At 39.4% G+C, this 9,861-nt stretch overlaps 1 pseudogene; it reads left to right on the forward strand.

The window, feature by feature from the left end:
- The first annotated feature begins 1,481 nt into the window (after positions 1-1,481).
- Positions 1,482-2,413, forward strand: LOC104667621 (annotated as a pseudogene).
- Positions 2,414-9,861: the final 7,448 nt, after the last annotated feature.

Here is a 9,861-nt window from a genome sequence, read left to right on the forward strand (position 1 = left end):
CAGTGAGGGAGGCTTCGTGGGCGTGGGACCCTCCCGGCCAGGTGTGGGATATATTCTCCTGGAATGCCTGTATGCTTACAGCGCAGTATTGGGGTGGGAGTTACCCGATTTTCCAGGTGTTGTGTGTCTCAGTTCCCCTGGCTAGGAAAACGGATCCCCTTCCCCCTTGCGCTTCCAGGTGAGGCGATGCCTCGTCCTGCTTCAGCTCTCGCTGGTCAGGCTGCAGCAGCTGACCAGCACCGATTGTCCGGCACTCCCTAGTGAGATGACCCCAGTACCTCAGTTGAAAATGCAGAAATCACCGGTCTTCTGTGTCGCTCGCGCTGGGAGTTGGAGACTGGAGTTGTTCCTATTCGGCCATCTTGCTCCGCCCCCCTACACTCTAATCTTAAAGGTCAATGGGAATTCTTTGAGAATTTTTAGACCTGGAAGTCATGTTGAAAGATAGTTTTAAAAAAGATCTCCAAGACTGCAGTAGGGAAAATGAATTGATACAATCCAGAATTTCTTAGAACCCCTCCACATAATTGAAACAAATAAAAATGTATGCATAATGATAACTGTTCTAATGAGAACACATGGACACAGGGAGGGGAACAACACACACTGGGGCCTGTCGAGGGGTGCAGGAGGGAGAGCATCAGGATAAATAGCTAATGCATGTGGGGCTTAATACCTAGGTGATAGGTTGATAGGTGCAGCAAACCACCATGACACACATTTACCTATGTAACAAACCTGCACATCCTGCACATGTGCCCCAGAACTTAAATTTAAAAAAATAACAACTGTTCTTTGAAGAACAGTCATTTGAGGAATACTATTCTTTACATCCTTTTGTTTGAAAACGCCACCTCTCATCTGAAATTTAACAATGGCTGGTGAAGTCAAGTCTTCTAATGGTTGCTGTGCCATGATTGATGGCTTAGAATACTTGCCATGTTAACTTTTGGGGGTAGTAACTTGACTGAAACACCTTTCTCCACAGCCCATTCCTCAGTCCCACAGGGGCAAGATTTCTGTTTTGTTATTGAACCGAGAAATGCTGACTCTCAGTAACATTTGCTTCAATACTTTTTCTAGTTTTCTTACATAACATATAAGGAAAAATATGAGAAGCAGGTTAAATTTTGCACTTTCTGAAATAAAAAATATATATATGTGTTTGTATATTATATATGTATTCTTTAAGTTCTGGGGTACATGTGCAGGATGTGCAGATTTCTTACATAGGTAAACCTGTGCCATAGTGGTTTGCTGCACCTATCATCCCATCACCTAGGCATTAAGCCCAGAATGCATTATACATTTTTTCTGATGCTCTTCCTCCCCCAAGACCCCCAATAGGCCCCAGTGTGTGTTGTTCCTCTCCCTGTGTCTATGTTAAAATGTACCTCTTTTAATATGGCTGCTAAAAATGATAATTTCAAAGTCTCTAATATTCTCAAGCATCCTTCATCTCCATCAGAGGGCGAAGGAGTATGAGCCCTGAGAACCAGAGCAGTGTATCTGAGTTCCTCCTCCTGGGCCTCCCCATCCGGCCAGAGCAGGCCATGTTCTTCGCTGTGTTCCTGACCACGGTGCTGTACCTGACCAAGGTGCTGGGGAACCTGCTTATCATCATGCTCATCTGGCTGGACTCTAACCTTCACACCCTCATGTATTTCTTCCTCAGCCACTTGGCCCTCACTGACATCTCCTTTTCATCTGTCACTGTCCCTAAGATGCTGATGGACATGTGGACTAAGTACAAATTGATCCTTTATGAGGAATGCATTTCTCAGATGTATTTTTTAAATATTTTTTACTGACCTGGACAGCTTCCTTATTACATCAATGGCATATGACCAATATGTTGTCCTCTCCATTACACTGCCATCATGAGGGAAGAGCTCTGTGTCTTCTTAGTGGCTGTATCTTGGATTCTGTCTTGTGCCAGCTCCCTCTCTCACACCCTTCTCCTGACCCATCTGTCTTTCTGTGCTGCGAACACCATCCCCTACATCTTCTGTGATCTTGCTGTGCTGCTCAAGCTGTCCTGCTCAGCTTCCTCAATGAGCTGGTCATGTTCACAGTAGGGGTGGTGGTCATTACCCTGCCATTCATGTTTATCCTGGTATCATATGGCTACATTGGGGCCACCATCCTGAGGGTCCCTTCAACCAAAGAGATCCAGAAAGCATTGTCCACATGTGCCTCCCATCTCTCTGTGGTGTCTCTCTATTATGGGTCAATATTTGGCCAGTAACTTTTCCTGACTGTAAGCAGTTCTATTGACAAGGATGTTACTGTGGCTCTCATGTACACGGTGGTCACACCCATGTTGAACTCCTTTATCTACAGCCTTAGGAACAGGGACGTGAAAGAAGCCCTTGGGAAGCTCTTCAATAGAGCAACATTTTTCTCTTGGTGACATCTGACTTTTTTAAAAATTAGAATCTCATTTTGGTTTATCTCATGTATTTGATTTTTCATTTGAATATGTCTCAAAACCTTTTATGTCCTGAAGCCCTAAGACAAATGTTAACATGTTGAATGTAATTGGTAAATATTTGTTGACCAGAATTCCATTCTCTCATTAACAATGTTATTCTTCATAAATAGTTTTTGAGCAGTGAATGACAGATTAATTTTATTATTTATTTCTGCAACTTGAAGAAGGGACATAATGCAATGACATACAGTTTTCTTATCCCTTATTTGAGAAGATGTTTGGAGACATATATATTTTTGGCCCATAACCCTAGGCTTTAACACAACATAGAATTGAAAGAATTAGCTGTATTATTTTACTATTCTCTATAATGTAGACTGAGTGGGATCATTCGTGAAGTAGTGCTTCATACCAGTCTCCTTGGAAATATAACCGAATTTGAGTGCTAATTCTTGGAAAGCATCATTTTCCTAAAAATGCCACTCCAGATTCAGCACTGACTGTCTTTCATGAAGGATAGCCCTGTCTTCCAAATGAAGAATGAAAAGCAACGCTTCCCAAATGTTAGGGTACATGAGAATTCCTGGAAAGATTGTCAAAACTCAAATTCCTTGGATCTACCACTACAAATTATGATTTAGTAGAATTTTGGGTGAGGTCTAAAAATTTGCGTTCCTAACAAGCTGGCATGTGAAACAATGCTGTAGAATGTTCACTAAATCTTGGAAGTTGAGGGATGCACATTTATAACACCTCACCTGAATTCTGGTAGTAGATGGAGTAAAACAAGAGACAGCTTATTTCAGTAATAGAGAAATCAGTGATTCATGTTGATATTTTTGTATTAACTCTGACTGTGGTAGATTCCTCTCCCCAATCTCTAATATAGGAGGATGTCTCCTGTATCAGCTATCAGCTTTTCTTATCTCTTTTATATCTAACATAGAAATACCCAGCTACTCCATATCATGGTTTGTATCATCATGCCAACCTATATATGTAATGAAAATGAAGCCAAAGTTTGGAAAAAAATTACATCCCATGTCCATCTGTGTCTTGTTTCCAGTAAGCCTGGTGGAATTTCAGTGTGCCATGTAACTTTTCTAATGTCACTCAGATTTCACACATGATGCACATTAAATTGTACATTGGTTAGAAAGCACTAGATGATTTCAGAAAAACTATAACCCCACAAAGGGACACGAGTTCTTGGCAGAATATTGAACAGTTTTATGTTAAATGATGTCATTCATTTATAAATGCTCACTTAGTTTGCCAGGCTTTTTGACATATCCCATAAAATAGCATTTGTTGTGAATCCAATCCACATTATTGTCATTTTTACCCCAGTCTTTATATCCCCTCTTTTTCTCACATTGGCTCTATGCAAAATGCAATATGTTTACTCAATTTTATACATAAAGATAACGCTAATTACTATGTAAGCAGTAACTGGGATGGCATTGGTGATGGCTTAAACAGGAGTCTGAGATGCGAAGATAGAAATTCTTGTCCTTTTTGGAGGAGTTTGATATTTGATCTATGTGTGGAATATTGTAGTAGCAACTTCCCTGTTATTCAGCTAATTTCATTCCATAATCTTTCACCTAGGCTTGGGTGGGAGAAAACAATCTGGCATTGTTGCCTGTCTTTCCACAGAGTTCACCCTGAACTTCCATTGTTCATGTATTTTCACAAGCATTTTTAAAAAAATTTTACTTTAAGTTCTGGGATACATGTGCTGAACGTGCAGGTTTGTTACATCGGTATACGTGTACCATGGTGGTTTGCTGCATGTATCAACCTGTCATTTGGTTTTAAGCCCCGCATGTATTAGGTATGTGTCCTAATGCTCTCCCTCCCCTTGCCCCCCACCGCCCGACAGGCCCCGGTGTGTGATGTTCCCTCTCTGGGTCCATGATTCTCATCATTCAACTCCCACTTATGATTCACAAGCATTTTCACAATTGTTTCTCCTCTTTTCAAAAGGGCAAGCCGCAGACACTGAGGAATTAAGAGTGCAGCACATTAAAACTGATGCTTTTGAAGATATTAACGTAGCCTTAATCAGACAACTCACAGAAGAGATTGTTTCAAGGCATTTCATAGTCTTTAATAAAATTTAACAGTGAATGAAATAAAAAATCTTGAGTAGATATGTATGTATTGATATGCATAGAAATAGAAGTGAAAAGATGGTGACAAATTATCACAGAAAATGAAAGCTATAAAGTACTATAAAATAAATTCATTACATAAACAGACATGTTTATGAATAAAAGTCATTTTATTTTTTTAAATTTCAACTTTTGTTTGACATTCGTGGGGTGCATGTCCGGGTATATTGCATGGGTATATTGTGTGATGCTGAGGTTTGAGCTAAAAATGATATCATCATCCAGATAGTGAGCGTAGTACCCAATAGTTGGTTTTTCAATCTTTCTCTAGTAGTCCCCAGTGTCTATTGCTTCCATCCTGTCCACGTGTACCTAATGTTTAGCTGCAACTTATAAGTGAGAACATGCAGTATTTGTTTTCTGTTTCTGTGTTAATTTGCTTAGGATAATGGCCTCTAGTTGCTTCCATGCTGCTGCAAAGGACATGATTTCATCCTTTTTGATGGCTTCATAGTATTCCATGGTGTACTACATTTTCTTGATCTCGTCCACCATTGATACACACCTAAGTTGATTCCATGTCTTTGCTATTATGAATAATGAAAATGCCATCTGCAAACAGGGACAATTTGACTTCTTCTTTTCCTAACTGGATACCCTTGATTTCTTTCTCTTGCCTGATTGCCCTAGCCAGAACTTCCAACACTATGTTGAATAGGAGTGGTGAGAGAGGGCATCCCTGTCTTGTGCCAGTTTTCAAAGGGAATTTTTCCAGTTTTTGCCCATTCAGTATGATATTAGCTGTGGGTTTGTCATAAATAGCTCTTATTATTTTGAGGTACGTTCCATCAATACCGAATTTATTGAGCGTTTTTAGCATGAAGGGCTGTTGAATTTTGTCAAAAGCCTTTTCTGCATCTATTGAGACAATCATGTGGTTCTTGTCTTTGGTTCTGTTTATATGCTGGATTACGTTTATTGATTTGCGAATGTTGAACCAGCCTTGCATCCCAGGGATGAAGCCCACTTGATCATGGTGGATAAGCTTTTTGATGTGCTGCTGAATCCGGTTTGCCAGTATTTTATTGAGAATTTTTGCATCAATGTTCATCAGGGATATTGGTCTAAAATTCTCTTTTTTTGATGTGTCTCTGCCAGGCTTTGGTATCAGGATGATGTTGGCCTCATAAAATGAGTTAGGGAGGATTCCCTCTTTTTCTATTGATTGGAATAGTTTCAGAAGGAATGGTACCAGCTCCTCCTTGTACCTCTGGTAGAATTCAGCTGTGAATCCATCTGGTCCTGGACTTTTTTTGGTGGGTAGGCTATTAATTGTTGCCTCAATTTCAGAGCCTGCTATTGGTCTATTCAGGGATTCAACTTCTTCCTGGTTTAGCCTTGGGAGAGTGTAAGTGTCCAGGAATTTATCCATTTCTTCTAGATTTTCTAGTTGATTTGCATAGAGGCGTTTATAGTATTCTCTGATGGTAGTTTGTATTTCTGTGGGGTCAGTGGTGATATCCCCTTTATCATTTTTTATTGCATCTATTTGATTCCTCTCTCTTTTCTTCTTTATTAGCCTTGCTAGCGGTCTGTCAATTTTGTTGATCTTTTCAAAAAACCAACTCCCGGATTCATTGATTCTTTGGAGGGTTTTTTGTGTCTCTATCTCCTTCAGTTCTGCTCTGATCTTAGTTATTTCTTGCCTTCTGCTAGCTTTTGAATGTGTTTGCTCTTGCCTCTCTAGTTCTTTTAATTGTGATGTTAGAGTGTCAATTTTAGATCTTTCCTGCTTTCTCTTGTGGGCATTTAGTGCTATAAATTTCCCTCTACATACTGCTTTAAATGTGTCCCAGAGATTCTGGTATGTTGTATCTTTGTTCTCATTGGTTTCAAAGAACATCTTTATTTCCGCTTTCATTTCGTTATGTACCCAGTAGTCATTCAGGAGCAGGTTGTTCAGTTTCCATGTAGTTGAGCGGTTTTGATTGAGTTTCTTTTTTTTTTTTTTTTTTTTTTTTTTTTTATTATACTTTAAGTTCTAGGGTACATGTGCATAACGTGCAGGTTTGTTACATATGTATACTTATGCCATGTTGGTGTGCTGCACCCATGAACTCGTCAGCACCCATCAATTCATCATTTATATCTTGTATAACTCCCCAATGCAAGCCCTACCTCCTCCCCCCTCCCCCCTCCCCATGATAGGCCCCAGTGCGTGATGATCCCCTTCCCGAGTCCAAGTGATCTCATTGTTCAGTTCCCACCTATGAGTGAGAACATGCGGTGTTTGGTTTTCTGTTCTTGTGATAGTTTGCTAAGAATGATGGTTTCCAGCTGCATCCATGTCCCTACAAAGGACGCAAACTCATCCTTTTTTATGGCTGCATAGTATTCCATGGTGTATATGTGCCACATTTTCTTAATCCAGTCTGTCACAGATGGACATTTGGGTTGATTCCAAGTCTTTGCTACTGTGAATAGTGCCGCAAAAACATACGTGTGCATGTGTCTTTGTAGTAGAATAATTTATAATCCTTTGGGTATATACCCAGTAGTGGGATGGCTGGGTCATATGGTACATCTAGTTCTAGATCCTTGAGGAATTGCCATACTGTTTTCCATAATGATTGAACTAGTTTACAATCCCACCAACAGTGTAAAAGTGTTCCTATTTCTCATGGTGGAGTTTTCTAACACTGGTTTCGTGGAATCTGCAAAGGGATATTTGGGAGTGCTTTGAGGCCTACAGTGAAAAATGAAATATTCTCATAGAAAAACCAAAAAGAAGCTTTCTGAGAAACTGCTTTGAGATGTGTGAATTTATCTCACACAACTACACCATTCCATTCATTGAGCAGCTTGATTACACTCTTTTCGTGGAATATGTAATAGAATATTTGGGAGTGCATTGAAGCCTATGGTGACAAAGGAAATAACCTCAGATAAAAATCAGAAAAAAAGCTTTCTGAGAAACTGCTTTGTGACATGTGAATTCATGTCTCAGAGTTACACTACTCTTTCATGGAGCCATTTGCTAACACTGGTTTTGTGGATTCTGAGAAGGGATATTTTTGATTGCTTTGAAGACTATGGTGACAAAGAAAGTATCCCCACATAAAATCCAGAAAGAAGCTGTCTGAGAAACTGCTTTCTAATGTGTGAATTCATCTCACAGTGTTACAAAACTCTTTCATGTAGCCATTTGCTAGCACTGTTTTTGTGGAATCTGAGAAGGATATTTTGGATTGCTTCGAAGCCAATACTGACAAAGGAAACATCCTCAGATAAAAACCAGAAAGAAGCTTTCTGAGAATAGCTTTGTGATTTTTGAATTCATCTCACAGAATTACACCACTCTTTCATGTAGCCGTTGGCTAGCACTGTTTTTGTGGAATCTGAGAAGGGATATTTTTGATCGCTTTGAAGTCTATGGTAACAAAGGGAATATACTCAGATATAAACCAGAAAGAAACTTTCTGAGAAACTGCCCTGTAATGTGTAAATTCATCTCGCATATTAACAACACTCTTTCATGTAAGAGTTTGGTATCACTGTTTTTATGGAATCACAGAAGTGGTATCTTGAAGAGCATTGAATCCCATGGTGAAAAATAAAATATCTCAGATAAAAACTGGAGAGAAGTCTTCTCAGAAACTGCTTTGTGGAGTTTGAATATATCTCACAGAGTTATAACACTGCTTTCATTGAGAAGTTTGCTAACACTGTTTTTGCAGAATCTGCAATGAGATATATGTGAGCACACTGAGGCCTGAAATATTCTAAGATAAAAACAAAAAAGAAGCTTTCTGAGAAACTGCTTTGTGATGTGTGAATTCATCTCACAGAGGTACACTACTCTTTCATGAAGCCGTTTGCTGCCACTTTTTGGTGGAATCTGTGAAGGGATATTTTTGATCACATTGAAGACTATGGTGACAAAGGAAATATCCTCAGATAAAAAACAGAAAGAAGCTTTCTGAGAAACTGCTATGTGATGTGTGAATTCCTCTGACAGAGTTATATCAGTCTTTCATACAGTCGGTGGCTAGCAATATTTTTGTGGAATATGAGAAGGGATACTTTGTATCGCTTTGAAGGCTATGGTGACAAAGGAAATATTCTCAGGTAAAAACTACAAAGAAGCATTCTGAGAACCTGCTTTGTGATGAGTGATGGCATCTCACAGAGTTACAGCACTTTCTTTTTTTTATTTTTTATTTTTTATTTATATATTTATTTATTTTTTTAAATTATACTTTAAGTTCTAGGGAACATGTGCATAACGTGCAGGTTTGTTACATATGTATACTTGTGCCATGTTGGTGTGCTGCACTCATCAACTCGTCAGAACCCATCAATTCATCATTTATATCATGTATAACTCCCAATGCAATCCCATCCCCCTCCCTCCTCCCCATGATAGGCCCCGGTGTGTGATGTTCCCCTTCCCGAGTCCAAGTGATCTCATTGTTCAGTTCCCACCTATGAGTGAGAACATGTGGTGTTTGGTTTTCTCTTCTTGTGATAGATTGCGAAGAATGATGGTTTCCAGCTGCATCTATGTCCCTACGAAGGACGCAAACTCATCCTTTTTTATGGCTGCATAATATTCCCTGGTGTATATGTGCCACACTTTCTTAATCCAATCTGTCACAGATGGACATTTGGGTTGATTCCAAGTCTTTGCTATTGTGAATAGTGCCGCAATAAACATGTGTGTGCATGTGTCTTTATAGCAGCATGATTTATAATCCTTTGGGTATATACCCAGTAGTGGGATGGCTGGGTCATATGGTGCATCTAGTTCTAGATCCTTGAGGAATCGCCATACTGTTTTCCATAATGGTTGAACTAGTTTACAATCCCACCAACAGTGTAAAAGTGTTCCTATTTCTCCACAGCCTCTCCAGCACCTGTTGTTTCCTGACTTTTTAATGATTGCCATTCTAACTGGTGTGAGATGGTATCTCATTCTGGTTTTGATTTGCGTTTCTCTGATGGCCAGTGATGATGAGCATTTTTTCATGTGTCTGTTGGCTGTATGAATGTCTTCCTTTGAGAAATGTCTGTTCATATCCTTTGCCCACTTTTTCGATGGGGTTGTTTGTTTTTTTCTTGTAAATTTGTTTGAGTTCTTTGTAGATTCTGGATATTAGCCGTTTGTCAGATGAGTAGATTGCAAAAATTTTCTCCCATTCTGTAGGTTGCCTGTTCACTCTGATGGTAGTTTCTTTTCCTGTGCAGAAGCTCTTTGGTTTAATTAGATCCCATTTGTCAATTTTTGCTTCTGCTGCCGTTGCTTTTGGT

Source organism: Rhinopithecus roxellana, chromosome 16 (genome assembly GCF_007565055.1).
Source record: "Rhinopithecus roxellana isolate Shanxi Qingling chromosome 16, ASM756505v1, whole genome shotgun sequence".
Lineage (NCBI taxonomy): Eukaryota > Metazoa > Chordata > Mammalia > Primates > Cercopithecidae > Rhinopithecus > Rhinopithecus roxellana.